A 17,104-nucleotide genomic window follows, 5' to 3' on the forward strand; every position below is an offset into this window, starting at 1 on the left:
TAAAGCGTCTGTAAAAACCTGCATGACCAAGAAAAGAACGAATCTCATGGATGCAAGATGTGTAAGGCAAATTAGAAATCACATCAATCTTGGAAGGATCCACTTCCATCAAATTTTTAGAGATCACATGTCCCAAAACTAAGCCTTGTTCAACCATAAAATGACATTTTTCATAGTTCAACACAAGGTTCGTTTCAATACATCTATGCAAAAATCTATCTAAATTGTTCAAGCATGCATCAAATGAGGAACCATAAATAGTAAAATCATCCATGCAAACTTCTATACAATTTTCTATAAAATCAGCGAAAATGCTAATCATGCAGCGTTGGAAAGTGCCACGAGCATTGCATAGGCCAAATGGAATCCTCCTATAGGCAAATGTGCCAAAAGGGCAAGTGAATGTGGTATTTCCTTGGTCCTCTGGTGCAATTTGGTTCTGAAACTAACCAAAAAAATCATCAAGAAAACACTAATGTGACTTACCAGCCAACAGTTCAAGCATCTGATCAATGAATGGTAAAGGAAAATGATCCTTTCTAGTTGCCTGGTTTAGTCTCCTGTAATTGATGCATACCCTCCAACTGTTATGCACTCGTGTGGGGATAAGTTTATTATTTTAATTTTTAACCACTGTGAGTCTTGTTTTCTTAGGGACTACCTGCACCGGACTCGCCCATTGACTATCAAAGATGGGTATATAATGTCTACTAGCAAGAGCTTGGTCACTTCCTTTTTTACAACATTCAGAATTAATGGGTTAAGTCACCTTTGGGGAACCCTGACTAATTTTATCCCATCCTCCAGTAGTATCCTATGAATACACATGGATGGGCTAATACCAGGAATATCAGCCAAGGTCCATCCAATTGCCTTCCTGTGTTTCCTCAAAATCTGCAGCAGCTTCTTTTCCTATTCATCTTCAAGTTTGGCTAAAATAATCACAGGTAATTTGCCAATTGCTTTTAAATATGAATATTTAAAATTTTCAGGAAGTGGTTTAAGCTCTATAGTCGGTGGTTGTTCAATGGAAGGTACAACCCCAGTGGCCGAAGCTAAGTCTACAAAATCAATTTTGTTAGTAGAAATATCAATATTAGCACAATGATCAACCTGCAAGGCAGCTTCGTCTCAGCACACACAGAGCATAATTGAGTATCTGTACATAATTCACAAGTGTAAGTATCATCAAAATGAGACAATGAAGGAAAATCAGTAGCAAAGATATCGGGGTAAGTGTCATCAACCAAATCAGCAAGCAATTTAATTTGAAAAATAGAATGCTCTTCCATTAGATGTTTCATAGCATCAAATATGTTAAATTTTACAATGCTATCACCAAATTCCATGGATAGAGTTCCAGCATGCCCATCAATTTTTGTTCTAGCAATTTTCAAGAATGGTCTGCCTAAGATGATAGGCGCACTGTTGGACTTATTTTCTCCCTTCATGTCCAGAATGTAAAAAATCTGCAGGAAATATCAATTCATTAACTCAAACAAGTACATCCTCCACAAGTCCAGCAGGACGAGCATCGCTCATGTTCGCCAATTGAATGGTAACACTTGTACTCTATAAAGGTCCAAGAGCAAGAGAGTTAAAAATAGATGTAGGCATAACATTAATGGAAGCTCCTAAATCTAACATAGCATTTTCAAATTGACTATTGCCTATGGTACATGGAATGGAAAAAGTTCCTGGATCTTTGCATTTCTAAGGCATGGGTTGAATGGGGGCTGAAACATTTTGCCCCATGTTTACCCTTTCATTACCTTTTAATCTTCTATTATGTGTGCACAAATAAATTAGAAATTTTGCATATCTTGGAATCTGCTTAATTGCTTCAAGGAGGGGAGTGTACACTTCCACCTTCCTAAATGTATCCAATATCTCTTTGTCCTTTTCTGCCTCGTCCATTTTCTTAGTCTTCATTGCCCTTTGAGGAAAAGGAAGTGGTATATTTTGCTCAACATCAACAGTTTCAAGTATCAAAGTGTCCTCAACAACCTTGTTATTTTTCACTGTAGTTTCAGGTACATTTGGTATTTCAACAGCCTTCCCATACCTTAATGTAATTGCACTGACATTGGGAGCATTTGGATTTACTACTAACGGTGCAGGCAATTGGTTTGACCCATGAGTCTGCAATTGATTAATTGAAGTGGCTAGCAGACCAACCTATGTTTCCAAATTTTGAATGGTGAAATATGTTTTTTTTTTGTTGAAATTGGAGATTCTGGACAACCATCTACTTAAGGAGGTCCTCTAATGAATGTACATTATTTTGCTGTGGTGGAATGTTTTGCTGTTGAGGAATATTTTGTTGTTGTTGTTGTTGCCTAGGTTGCTGTTGTGCAGATGAATTCCCCCATCTCAGGTTGGGATGGTTTCTCCAACTGGGATTATACCTGTTAGATGACAGATCATAGTTGGCTTGAGGATTGTATATATTTGTTGCATATGCTTGAGGGGCATTAGCAATTGGATGCTCTTGCAATGTAAGGCATGAATCTGTAAGATGCTCTAGAGAAGTTGAAATACCACATACCACTGCTTGGGTTTTACCTATTGTCAATTTTTTTACCAAAGATGTAAGCTCATCAAGTCTGCCTTCTAAATTCTTGTGGGAGGAAGCTTGAACATTATTCACACCCCTTGTCAACCCTGTTGAATTGCTTCTAGTTGTAAACTGCTGAGAATTAATGGACATGTTCTCAATCAAAGCCTTTGCCACTTCTAGGGTCTTATCAACAAGTGCTCCCCCACTAGCAATATCCAAAATGCTTTTATCCATGTGTAGCAAGCCTTCATAAATATACTGGATGAGCAAATTTGGTGATGAGGACACCTAGACACTAATTTCTTGAATCTCTCCCAATACTCATGTAATGATTCCCTGTCAATCTACCTAATGCCACATATTTCTTTTCTAATTGAAACAACTCTTGAGGCAGGGAAGAATTTTTCTAGAAACAATATCTTGAGATAATTCCATCTTGTAACAGAACCTGGTTGAAGGTAGTATAACCAGTCCTTGACAACATCTTGGAGTGAAAATAGGAAGACTCTCAGTTTAGTGTGGTCTTTTGTGACTCCTTGAGTCTTCATGGTAGAACACACAACATGGAATTCCTGCAAGTGTTTGTAGGGATCCTCACCTGCTAGACCATTAAACTTTAGAAGCAAGTGTATTAAACCAGATTAAAGTTCAAATGGTACAGTAACTTTAGGATATGTGATACACAATGCATTATAATTGACATTAGGTGCCAGAAGTTGTCTTAAGGTTCTATTATTCGCATCAGCCATATTTTGCAACAAGTTGTCACTTTCACTATCTGACTCTGGCTTGTTAACACTAGTAGCTCTATTAAGTCCACGACGTAAATGAAATGTCCTATCTATTTTAGGTTCATGGGAATGCATATTCACAGAAACTATCCCTAGTCATGCATCATCATAACAATGCAATGCAAAATAACAATTCTGAAAATTCCAACAATGTCCCTATTGCTAAAATAGAAGTCAAAAATCGAAAACCCTATCAAATAAAATCCAAAAAATATTAAAATTACCACAAAAAGTTTGTAAATATCAAATAAACGCAATGTAAATTTTTTTGAAATTTTTGGAGAAAATGAAAAATTTTAAAAATTGAAAAAAAAAGGTCTAAACGAAGGAATTTGTGATTTTGAGTGTCGCATCCCATAATAAGTCTCTTATATGGGAGTGTTATTCCTTGATTTTTTTTTCTGGAGAAATTTTGGGGCAATCAGAGACAGTCACTTAAAAATCGGGTTTTTTTTACTAGCAACGTGCCTAAGAGCTAGCACAAGCCTATTCGACTTGTAGAGCAACAAAACAGAAAGAAATAATTGTTAGGATGGTTAGTAATACTCTAAAACTGGTTAATATTTTATCAGAGAGTCCCCGACAACGACGTCAATTTGATCCGTTGTCGCACACGGGTCAAATACAATTAATAAAATGTAAATAGAGGTAATAACTCAAGTCGTTTCGCAAGGACTTCTGATATAATCATATTAATCGAATTGAAAGTTGAAATTAGAAAGGGGGTTTTTAAATTTTTATTTTAACAGATGAGCTAAACAATTAATCCACTTATTCGAGTTTCAAACCTATCACAGATTCTATCAATGTGTTTAATGTCTAATTCATGATTCTATTCTTATTTGGCTATAGAATCTATGCAAAAGGTTAAGGTTATTTCATTTTACCTTAATTGGGAAAGCTAAATATTGGATTTTACCCTGGAAGTCGAGAAAACGACCTGCATTTTAAGCAAGAAAAATGATTCACATCCCAAGTCAAGAAAACGACTCGACCCTTGAAGCCGAGAAAACAACCTGCATCTTAAGCTGGGAAAACTAATAACATCCATGAAGCCGTGAAAATGACTCGCACGTCGGGCCAAGATAACAACTCGCACCTCTCGAAGTCGAGAAAATGACGTGCATCTTAAGTCGGGAAATTAACTCGCAACCCTAACCGATGAAATTGCTCGCACCTATATAGCCTAGAAAACGGTTTGCATCTTAAGTCGGAAAAATGACTCGTACCCCAAGCAAAGAAAACGACTCACACCCCTAAAACTGAGAAAATGACCAACATTTTAAGGCAGAAAAACGACTCACGCCTTTCTTTGCAATGCTAACTTTTTTGGACAAAATTAGAGTCTTCATCTTTACTTATTATTTACATTTATTCTCAAGTAAATTCTAAGTAAAGAGAAGCAACTGACGACACCTAATTTTGCCCGCCTTTTCTTAATATTAATAAAAATGGTATTTTGATTTTTTTTTTACCTTAACTTTCTATTTTTTAATTTAATATATAATTTTTATTTAATTTTTTGTATGATATTCGCTAGTATTTTTTGTATGATATTCGCTAGTTAATAAAAAGATATATATGTTAAATTTTTTTTATTTACTACTTTTTTGGTCTAATAATAACATGGTGAAAAAATAATTAATTCAAAAAATTTTATTATTATCTAATAATAAAACGAAATTAAATATAAAATTAATAAATATGGGATTTTTTATGAATGATTGTTATTTAACATGATTTTTTGGAATTTGAGTAATGTTTTTAAAAGAAAATAAAACTTGAGGATTCAACTTAATTAGTATTAATGATAGACATTTATTTCTAAAATTTATTTAACCTTAATTTATTAATATAAATAAGAGTGTTATGAGACTCTTAGAGGGAAGAAAAAATGGGAGAAAAGATTAGAAAATAGAGACCGATTTTAGGTGCTTGAAACGTTCCACAGAAAACCGTTCTTTGTTGTGTCATTCTTACGCAATCTTCTCCTTAATCACCATATCAACAAACAAAAAAAGGAAGAAAAAAATAGAGAAGTATTTGAATCTGCCCTTCAACGAACACCCTTAGTTCTCGGTCGCGCTATTCTTACGCATTAATATTCTCTATAACCGCCCACTTCAACTCGCACTAAAAAATAAGAGAAGGAAGAAACACATGCTTTAAGGAGACAACTACAATTCTAGAATTTGGTATGATGTTTTGGTTTTTCTATTAAATTTTGATACGTTCTATGTATTACGATTTGTCATCTAATTGGCGATTTTAATTTTTATACACTTCATGCACCTCTTAAATTGATGCATACCATAAGAAATATAATTTGTTTTCTTTATTTTATTATCCAACTATTTGGTAATCCTTTTTCTTTCTCACTTATCACTATTAACTCATTTTTTAATAATAAATAAAATTTAGTAATAATAAAATCAATTAACCCACATATATTTTATATCAAGAACTACATGTGTTTTAATTTCTTTATTGCACCTGGGGATACGTAGGAGCAAGGTTTTTTCCCTTGTCAAACCAAATTAATAAAAAATATTTTTCCCTCTTTTATTAATGTAAATAATATATTTTATTTTTTGGTTATTCTTTTTGAGGTAATATAAATAATTAAATAAATAAATTGTTTGCATACAATTAATTACAGGGTAGCTGTTTTAACGGATGATGTAAGGTGGTAATACTTTCTCTACTCGTAATTGACTCCCGAATTCAAATTTTTGGTTCAAGATCTTCATTTTAGGTTTTATCCAATTTTTTCTTTACTAAAATTAAATTGGTGGCAACTCCTTTTTCGCAGAGAAATCGGGCGCGACAGCTATAAAATTTTCTTTGCGAATAAAAAAGTTATAAATTATAAAAATTTGTACACAATGTTCAATTTTCAGAAAAAAAAAGTAACTAATTTCATTTTCTCAACAATTCATTTGCGTGCATATATCTTATTTGATAATCAAACAAATCTTTAGACTAACTTAAGAACATATTTAAAATTAATAAGAGATGATTAAAATAATGCATGTGTATTATAAGCCCCAAAATTTTGGAAAAAGGAGAAGAAGAAATGGTTTCATGTTCACCATGCTTTGATTTACTTGGGATACTCTTGGCTCTTGAGGTAGATGAATGATCATACACTAATATCTTGTACTAGCCCCGTGGACCCCAAATTCTGAGGGGAAACAATAGGAATTTGGAGGAACTATAGACATGCAAGAGACAGTAAAAGCAGCCAACTATTTTATATTAACATAGAAGAAAAAGATGAGGTTTTGATGTATTACCTCTTGATAGAAAGCTCAAGATGTGTAGATCAAAATTAATGGACAATCCTTTAAATGAAAAAGTTCAAATGAGTTTAAAAGAAGTTTATGTTTCTACCATGGTTGTGGATGTCGTTAAAAAGAGAGGAAGTTGAAAGAACAAGATGAATAGTGGAGGGTTAGAGAGAGGGAGAAGTATTGATGACTTGCATGAATCGTTTCTTTGCACAAAATGATGTTGTAGGAATCAAAACTCATCACAAAGGGCTGCACAGTAAAATATAGATGTGTCACCATTTATATGGCCTATTACATAGGAACAAATTTAAGAGGTACAAAATGGTGTCACTAAAACATAGAAAAATTATCCGGAAATGACTATGGAGAATCTTCTCAACTTTAATTATTCCATTGTATTTTAAGCCTTCTCAATATCATTATAATGGTTGATTAACTTTGAAGAGGCTTAGAGAATACTCGTGATTTTTAGCATGCAGAGTGAAATTAGATTGTTGAGGAGACCAGTTTGTTGTTGCTACTTAGAGATATTTAGAGAATACTCGTGTTCCTTGGCGAGGCATCTGAAGTAGGATTGTTGAGAAAACTAATTTGGTGATGATGCTTGAAGAGGTGAGTGGCGTTGAATCTTGAGGAGAGTCTTACAATATTCAATTCTTGGATAGGCATAAAAAAAATATTTGTTTCCTAGAGAGGTGAATAATACTCATCTCAAGATGTGCGTAGCGTTGGAATCTTGGGGAGTCCAAAGAAAGACTTCTGGTGGCCTAGATAGGCCTTATAATTCTCAATTCTTTGATAGGCAAGGAAACGATACTCGTTACTTAGTGAGACAAGGAAAAGTATTTAGCTTGGAGAGACTTTAAGAACACTTGATACTTGTAGTGGCAGATTGAGTTATGCTATCACTTTTTTAGTGGATTATGTTCTTGAATGTACTTAGACAAAGTCCTTCTTTTGAGGGAAGAATAGAGATAGCAACAATTGTTGTGAACTATTATAAAAAATCATTTTGTGTTCTTTCCTTACCTTATCTCTTTATTTTTTTGCACTAGTTCTTTATGTCTTATCCTTAACTTTCTAAACAAGTTATTTATAAAACTAAGATATGCTTTTGATAAAGAACTTAAAGTTAAAAAGTTTTAAACGATCAACACAATTAAAACCCCATTTTTCTTGTGTTTCCTATCACCTTAAAATGATATCACACTTTAGCACAATGCAGAAAATATGGAGTAAAAGAAAACATGACTACTATAGGATATTTTAATCATATCTAAATCATAAAATACTTAAATTAAAATAATATATATATATATATATATATATAGAGAGAGAGAGAGAGAGAGAGAAATAGACACAACGATTATTATACTAGTTCTCAATAGATTGTTGCTACATCTAATCCTCCTCTTATGGAGAGATTTTGCCTCAGTACAATTGATGACTTATTCCACTATTTTTAACAATAGCATACAAGTATTATTTACTCTGCCTCTTTAGGCTTTGAATATTCTTTTTTAGCCTCCCCAAGCTGTTATTATTGGAACCTTTCTCCACTTTCTACCACCCTACAGTTGAGGTTCATGAGTATTATCATAATTTTTCAGGTTCTTCTTATGAATAAAAGAGTTGTTACTACTATCAGGCTGATTTGCATCAGTTCTAATTTGTGTCTGAATTAACACAAAGTTTGTTTCTAGGATTCTAACACAAATCAACTTTTAAGACTTTCATATATCTTCTATTAAGGAAAATTTAGAGGATGTCATGTGATTCTTCAGTAATCGGATAAGCCCGTCCTCGACGAACCAATGATGTTGGAAAGTTTACTTATTAAAGTGTTGACTTGAAAAGTTGATCAAACTGTCAACCGATTTACCAAAATTATTAGACGCATAGTCATCAGAGTGTGCTTGTAATTAGATTCATTAGAGACATGTTGAGATCTTGTTTATCAATATTAGACACACCTTCAAAAGATCATCCAGAGTCACTGTAAACTTATTTAGTGGATTCTCTTTCTTTGTTCATCAAATGATCAAACTTGTACTAGAAGATTAACTTTATTGGATGATTCATTTGAAGTTTTCTTCTTTTGGCTTTAAAGTTAGAGCACCAACATGTGTTTTTTGTGAGAGGTAGATAATCATTGTAGCATACTTTCTTTTGTCTTTAGAAGGACAATCATTGACTTGTATTTTCTTTCTCTTTAACAATTTGACTTGGACTGAAGAATATTGTAGCATGCTTATTGTATTACTTTTTATGGCTTATATTATGATTTCCTATATTAGTAAACATTATTACGTGTTTATTATATGATAGTAATCTTTGTGTTAGAAACATTTAGATTATTATCTCTAACTTACTCATAATTTATGCTACTTTAAAATAGATAGTCATTAATATACTTCTTCGTTTTTTAACTTAATTTGCACACTAAGAAAATACAGGTAGGGGATAATTGTTCTTATTCATTTGTTTTGTTATAATCGAAATATGAACTAGAGGATTGTAGGTAAAACCACATTTTTACTAACAATCTCCTTCTTTTTGATGATGACAAATAACTATACAATTAATGAAAAAATTTCCTTCACAAAGTAAAGTTTAATGGAATGCTTCCCATGAATGTAATACTCAAAAATTGTTTAACATAATAATCCTTTGATCTTCTAAAAGAAAGCTTATAAAGCAATATTTTGGGACTCTTCCTGAATATGATAAATACAATTCTTTAAGAGTTTTTAATTTATTAAGTTAGTTTATTTTTTATACACTTGAATGTAAAATCAAAAGAGAATATTTAGATAGGAAAAATAAAAATATAATAAATAGCTATATTTTGAGGTACTTATCAATTTCCCGTACGTGTGTTCCTTATTTGTTTGATATATGTGTATCTTTAAAATGTTTTTCAGTTTTAAACGATTTATTTGTTTCTCTCTGTGCCCACATCATTACATTTTTGTTTTCCAAAATGATTTTGTTTCCTTTGTCAAAAAATTTGACTATTTATATCTCAAATGTTTTTCAGTCCCTTTATTTGTGTTCCTTCCTTCATCTACAAACATCTTGTGCTTTTCAAAAAGAAATACACACATTATAATAATCTTGACAATTATTTTCAGTTGAATTCACATATTTCGAGGATGTTAAGTCTTGGATTCTTATGAAATCTATTGATTTACAATTCACAATTCCTCATGATGTAAATGAAGTTGCAAACACGAGAATGGGGGTTGAATTGTATTTGTATAAGTTGGATTCTTTTTAATTATTTATTTAAGAACTGGTTCAGGTTTGGTGATTTTAACTAAATTAGAAGCAGTAACAATCATGCTTAAGTAGTCAAAGGCAGTAGTAAATTAAAAAGTGCAGAAGTAAAGTGATACAAGCAGATTTATCCTGGTTCACCACCAACTTGGTAGCTACATCTATTTCCTTCACTTAGATGGATTTAACTACTAATTCAAACCCTTGAATTACACAATACTTGACCCTACAAGTCACTCTTCTACAAAAACCTAACACATACAGACTTTTTGAGACCAACAAACACCTTGACCCTACAATTCAAGTCTTCTCAACACAACCTAAAAACCGCATATTGCTTGAGGAACACTAAAGCCACTATTGGGATGGGTCACACATGTTTGGAATGAGTAGTGATTTTTTTTCTTCTAAGAAGATTGTACAATTGATTTCGCACACTTAAACACGTAGAAAATATTTATTTGAGCAAATGCTTCTCTAGAACTTATACCTTTGAACTTTGAATACTTAGGAAATTTGAGGTCTCAAACGTTTTGTTGAATTGCATGGATTTCTGAGTTTATGAGTCTGTGCTTTTTTCTTCATCTTTGAGTATGTATTTATATAATAGATTAGGGTTCCACGTTTGTTCTTGTAAAATTTGGATCATATCTTTTTTGTGAATAAATTTTGAATGTAACTTCTTATGAACAAATTATTAATGTATCTTCTTGTAAAATTGTGAGTGTTTCTTCTTGTGAATAATTATGAGTGTATCTTCTTGTGAATAATTCTTAATGTATCTTCTAGTGAATAATTCATAGTGTGTCTTCTTGTGAATAAATTTTGACCATATCTTGTGAACAATATTTTGAGCATATATTCTTGTAAACAAATTATGAGCCAATCTTCTACTGAACAATATTTTGACCATATCTTGTGAACAATATTTTGACCATATCTTCTTGTGAACAATATTTTGGATAAATCTTTTTTTCACCTTGGTCAAATATTTTCTTCAATTATAATTATGAATCGTATCTAATCTGAGATTGTACTAAAAAACTTATTCATGAGAATCTTCCTTCATACTCTTGATTGATTGGAGAAAGAATGGATTCAAGCTTGTTCTTAAATATTCAAAAATTCTGATTCGGTTAAATCTTGTTTCCATAATTAATTTTTTCAATCAAAGCTTTTTACTTTCCATTAGAGTCATTGACTTTCTCGTTTGAGTGAGATGTTGTGTTTTTTGGATAATATAAGTCGAAGGCAGAATTGCATGACTTAGAATTAGTGGCTTTGGGCAAATCACATTGTTTAATAATCAATGTCAGTGCAACATTAGAGGTTGCATATCAGATGCTACATTTGAGCGTGTTGCAACTTTTGAATGCATGATGAGTTTGTACACATCAGAGGAATCCATGCATGGCTTGAACAATCTCTTCAGAGTTAGTGATAGCTTGATATAAACTATTTAGAGGCATGTTGAGTTTGTACACATCAGAGGCATGCAAGGGCCTTAGAGGTATGCTTCAAATTTAGTCTTCAGACCCAGTTTCAGAGCCATTCTTCAAGCCCAGATGATAACTCTTCATCATATGCATATTTTTTGTTGCTTTTAGTCTTATTTATCTTTCATTCATTAGTTAATTTAAAGAGTTATTTAATATATTTTGTTAATTTTAGTTCTTTGATTTAATGAAATGTTTATGTTCTTTATTTTTGCAATCTTATTTTTGTTATTTGAATTTGTTTCTTTTTAATTGTGTGTAAATGTGCACTATGATGAACAATTATTAACAACTTGCATTTGGTCTTAAGTTTTCTGCTTAGGAATTTGAAATTTAAACTCTAGTTCTTTGCTCATATCATTGTTCAATTCGATAAGTTTCACTAATGCATGTGTGACACCCTAAACCCCAAAATAATATATAATAATTTATATCATATTTCTATAAAATTTGCAGCGGATAAATAAAAATATTAATCCAAGAAAATAAAAACTTTTATTTTTAATTTAGGATACAGCGTTTCTAAAAAAAAAAACAAAAGTAACACTTTAAACTTATTTTCTATATTAAAATAGTGCAAACTCAATAAACTTGATATAAATATAATTACTTGATTTAATTTAAAAAACTTACTAGTACTTCTAAGGTTTTCCTACAAAAATTTGTTTCTAATTAGATAAGTAAAATACAAATTAAAACCCTTATGACCGGTATCACCTATCAGAGCGTGGTTCATCCCAAACTTGAACTTCAAGATTCATTAACCTGTAACAACTGCGATTTCGCAAACGCAGGACCAAGCCAGTCAAACACAAACAACGAAGGAGGTGAGTTTTGAATTCATGTTAATAGTATAATATAAGTAAGAAGAATACACAAAGAATCATAATAGAACCGTATTATTACACAAACATTCCATCAGGAAAATATCACATTAAAAAGTCAAACTCACTCAAAGAAAATCAATAAATTTCAATATAACATCAAATCGTCTAAAAGAAATTATCACCACACACGATACATATTAATCACAACAAAACAATCACAATAAAATGCAATGCTATGCATGAGCTTAGACTATACTTCACAATGTGGTACGATTCTAACTCTGAAGTAATTGGTTTGGAGGCTTGATACTATGCAACCATCCCGGTGGAAGGGCAATTCAAATTGGCCATGTCCTCATAGATCCCCTCAAATAAACCCGAGACACATATACGTGACAGTCGAGGTAAAGGTGTGTTGCATGGTAGCTCCCGACATTTGGAGTGCGACCTCCAAGTCATCTAGGAATTCCCCACCCAAATACCTCCAAGGTCTAAAAATCTTGCCTTAAGGCTCGACAGCAGACCGCCACGATCAGGCTCATTCAGTTGTACTTCCCCGAAATCACTAGGCTTGTCAGACCCTACCTATATGATGACAAAATAATCTTCACTTCACAAATTCTCAATATTTATTTTCTCCTCTCGTTGGCCTATGGTACTCCATTAAGACCTTCATCTCAAACACAAATTGGAATCATAATTTTCTCATCACAGTTTATAACATCAATGTCATTAATCACACGTCATCACATATACTCATCACAATCTTATAACATCAATCTCATCAATCATACATCATCACATAGACTTATCACAAATTTGTAACATCATTATTATTAATTATACATCATCATAATCACATAAAACTTATCAAAATGCATTCATTCACCTTTTATTATCACATCACCTAAACATGTCTAATCAAACATATACATAAAATTCATTCGACATCCAATATCACAATAATATCAAATATCAGACATTTAACGATAATAAATCAAATATCACAATAATATCAAATGCCACACATTTAACGAAATTAAATCAAATATCACAATAATATCAATTGCCCAACAGTTAACGAAATTAAATCAAATATCACAATAATATTAAATATCACGCATTTAACGAATCAATCAACACCTTATGAAAAGACACTCTAAAAATTAATTTCGAAATTCGGTCAACGAAACTTACCATAAATCATAAAACAAATCAGTGGATAAAATAGCCATTTTTCACACGATCTTTTTGGCGTTGGTTTCACTCAAATTGGACTTACGGTGAAGAATAACGGCTCAAACTAAGGAATTTTATAAACGGAGAAGTCTTGTATTTTGGAGTGAAATTTTGATGGTTAAAAATCTGAGGAAATATGTTTATTTGACTACCTAAATGAATAAAACGACATATTGAAATTTGGACGAGAACGGAGAAACTTTTCCATAACAATTATCGATCATCGGTGTCAGACTATAGGTTGTTGTTGTGTTTCTTTTTGGTTTTACGGGCGCTGTCCAACTCCCTTCCCTTTTTGTTTGTTTGTTTTATTTTATTAACAATTAGGGTTCACACATGGGTCAAACCCATTGGTCTCCTTTTAGGTTTTACTAGTTTTATTTTATTTTATTTTTTAAAACACAATTTTATTAATAAAATATTATTAATATTTCAAAACTAATAATCGAAACTCTCACATTCAAAATAATCTCTACAAGTACACTTATTTCTCGAAATACTCACATTATATTAATACCAACATATTAGAAAATAGTCAAAATTATAAAATAAATAAATATAACATCAATATTTTATATCAATTACTATTACTAAATCATAATAAATATATATAAAATTACAATGTCATAACAAGTATATAAAAATAAACGAAATCAAACACAATATCAATTATATCTCAAGATAATTATTTATAAAAAAATAGCTAAAAATAGAAAATAGTTATAAATAATTGAAATATAACTACGTACATACTTAACATCAATCAAGCGCACATAAAAGTATTACATTAATTACACGTATATACACGTAAAATCGCATAAAATCTTTTTCTTTAAAATATATGTATTACACTAAAATACTATTATTTTTAAAAAAATATATCAAATAATAAAATATAATATTTATTATTTATATCGCTCATGTAATCTGATATTTCTAAAACTAGCACATCATAAAAATCACCTATATAACAAAAATTTGTTAGAAAATTCATCATCATATATTCTAAAATTATTTTAATATTAAATTAATTACTTAAAATCGTACTTAACTAATAAAATAGTTTATTAGAAAATTTGAGGTGTTAGAGCATGCATTGTTGATTACTCGTTGGTTGTCGAAGTCTCACTTGCAATTTACGTAGCGAGCCCCGGATGAATCGTTGAGAAATACGATTTTCCCGTTCATCTCACAATATATTACACTCATGAATTCAAACGCTCTCTCACCCCTTACCTTATTTCGACTCTTTCACACACGAATAGAATTTCAGGAGCAAACAACATTTGTTCATTGAGTCTATGTCCATCAATCGATCTAACTCGACAGTATATGAGTAAATGTTAAAAATAAAATATGAGAAGATACTCTAAAAACTAAATTCGAAATCCGGTCAAGGAAAATTACCATAAATTTGAAAACCAATCAGTGGATAATATAGCCACTTTTCACACGGTCGTTTTTGCGTTGGTTTCACTTAAATCGGACTTACGGTGAAGGAGAACAATACAAAATAACGAACTCTACAAACGGAGAAGTCGGGTATTTTAGAGAGAAATTGGGGTTGTTAAAATTCTGGAAAATTATGTTTAATAGACTAGTTAAATGAATGAAATAACATACTCATATTTGGACGAAAATGGAGAAAGTTTTCTGGACAGTTATCGATCACCGGTGCCAAACGATAGGTTGTTGTTGTGTTCCCATTTTGGTTTCAAAGCCGTCCGTCCAAATATTGCTAATATTTTATAAAATAAAGTAATAAATCGTTTAAAATATATTAATAATCAAAACCTTCATATTCAAAATAATCACCCTAATGATGCTCTTTTTTTTTAATACTCACATTAAAATACTATCATAATTAGAGAATATTCAAAATTATAAAATAAATAAGTATAAAATTAACACTTTATATTAAATACTAAATATATATATATAATCACAATATCACAATAAGTATATAAAAATAAAGGAAATCAAACACAATATTACCACTATCTCAAGAGAATTATTTATAAAGTAAATAATTAAAATAAAATATATTTAGAATTAAATAAATATAATTAAGTACACATTTAATAATAGTCAAATGTATAAAAGAATGATATATTAATTGGGTGTGCGTATATACACGTAAAATCGTATAAAATCTATTTCTTTAAAATATATATTACACTAATAAAATATAATATTTATTATTTATATCGCCAATGTAATCTAGTATATATAAAACTAGCACATCATAAAAATCACCTATATAACGGAAATTAATTACAAAATTTATTAACATATATTTTATAATAATTTTAACATCAAATTAATTATTTAAAATCCTATTTAATTAAAAAAATATTTTATCATAAAATTTAGGGTGTTACACGTATGCTTTTGTGTTCCTATGATCTCATCCCCTGGTTACTTCATCTGCAGACTTCCTCTAGTACCTTCTTATGATTTTCTTGTTCTAATTGTTGCACATTTATTGAGGCCATTATTTCAAAAAAATTATTCTTATAAAATACCTTGTTAACGTCAAAATCACAAGAGGAAAAGCAACTTGGTTCCAACAATAAAACCTTTGAATTAGTATTCTTTTAAGGATGTTAAACCTAATGTAAGAAACCATGTTTTTAGAGGATGTTAATCCTTTCAAACAAGGGTGAACTAGATTATGGCCCGCGCGCTGCGCGGATATTAATTAATTAATTTTATAAGTAATATTTTATGTATTATAAATATAGTTATCTTATAATATTACTTTATTGATTTGTAATAATTGAATATGATTAGGAAAATTAAAATGAAGGAAAATCATGTTTATCGCAATCATCTAATTTAATTTTTAAAATATTTTGTAAAATTCGTATAATAACTTATTATATAGGATAATTGTTTGGACTCATTGTACTTTAATTATTAATTTATTTTTCAACTTATAATGGTACTTGTAGTTATTTGATGAAATAAAATGTAAAATACAAACCCAAAAATAAGATGTAAAAAATGTTAATGTTGAATTATATTGTAGCATAGCTAAATTTATTTGTTTTATTAGTATGATGTTTTAAATTGCGAGCATGAGAAGTTGTTATAAAAAAAAATTATTGAATATATTTCATCAAGAGTTTGTAAAAAAAAAAAAATTGGTTTGGCATCGGAAGGCTATTTTAAATAAATATAATAGATAAATAATTTTTATTATTGAAAATTATTTTTTTAATAATTTTTTATATATTCGTATTTTATGATTATTTTTAATGAATTTGTGTATTTTCTATCAAATAGAATATATTCTTTTATTTTATAAAATGTTACTACAAAAATGGATTGACATAAATTGAAAATAACTATAAATGGATTGACTTTAATGAGTAACTGAATTTTTAACGTATAAATTACCCTGGAATAATATAATTGTTCATGAAAGGAGGATTAGATAATGAGTATTTGTGTCTATTATGAGTGATTAGATGTTTTTTTCAATTGAATTTAATGACTAAAAATATAAATTATTACCATTGGTAAATGACTAATAATATTATAAAATAATTTATAAATTTATTATATAATAAATTATACTATAAATTTGTATTAACATAAATTGTAAGTTATTATA

The 17,104-nt window shown here is 30.3% G+C and overlaps 1 pseudogene; it reads right to left on the reverse strand.

Moving 5' to 3' along the window:
• Positions 1–318: 318 nt before the first annotated feature.
• Positions 319–17,104, reverse strand: part of LOC113786231 (uncharacterized) — a 23,823-nt pseudogene continuing 7,037 nt past the window's right edge.

This window comes from Cicer arietinum, chromosome 4 (genome assembly GCF_000331145.2).
Source record: "Cicer arietinum cultivar CDC Frontier isolate Library 1 chromosome 4, Cicar.CDCFrontier_v2.0, whole genome shotgun sequence".
Lineage (NCBI taxonomy): Eukaryota > Viridiplantae > Streptophyta > Magnoliopsida > Fabales > Fabaceae > Cicer > Cicer arietinum.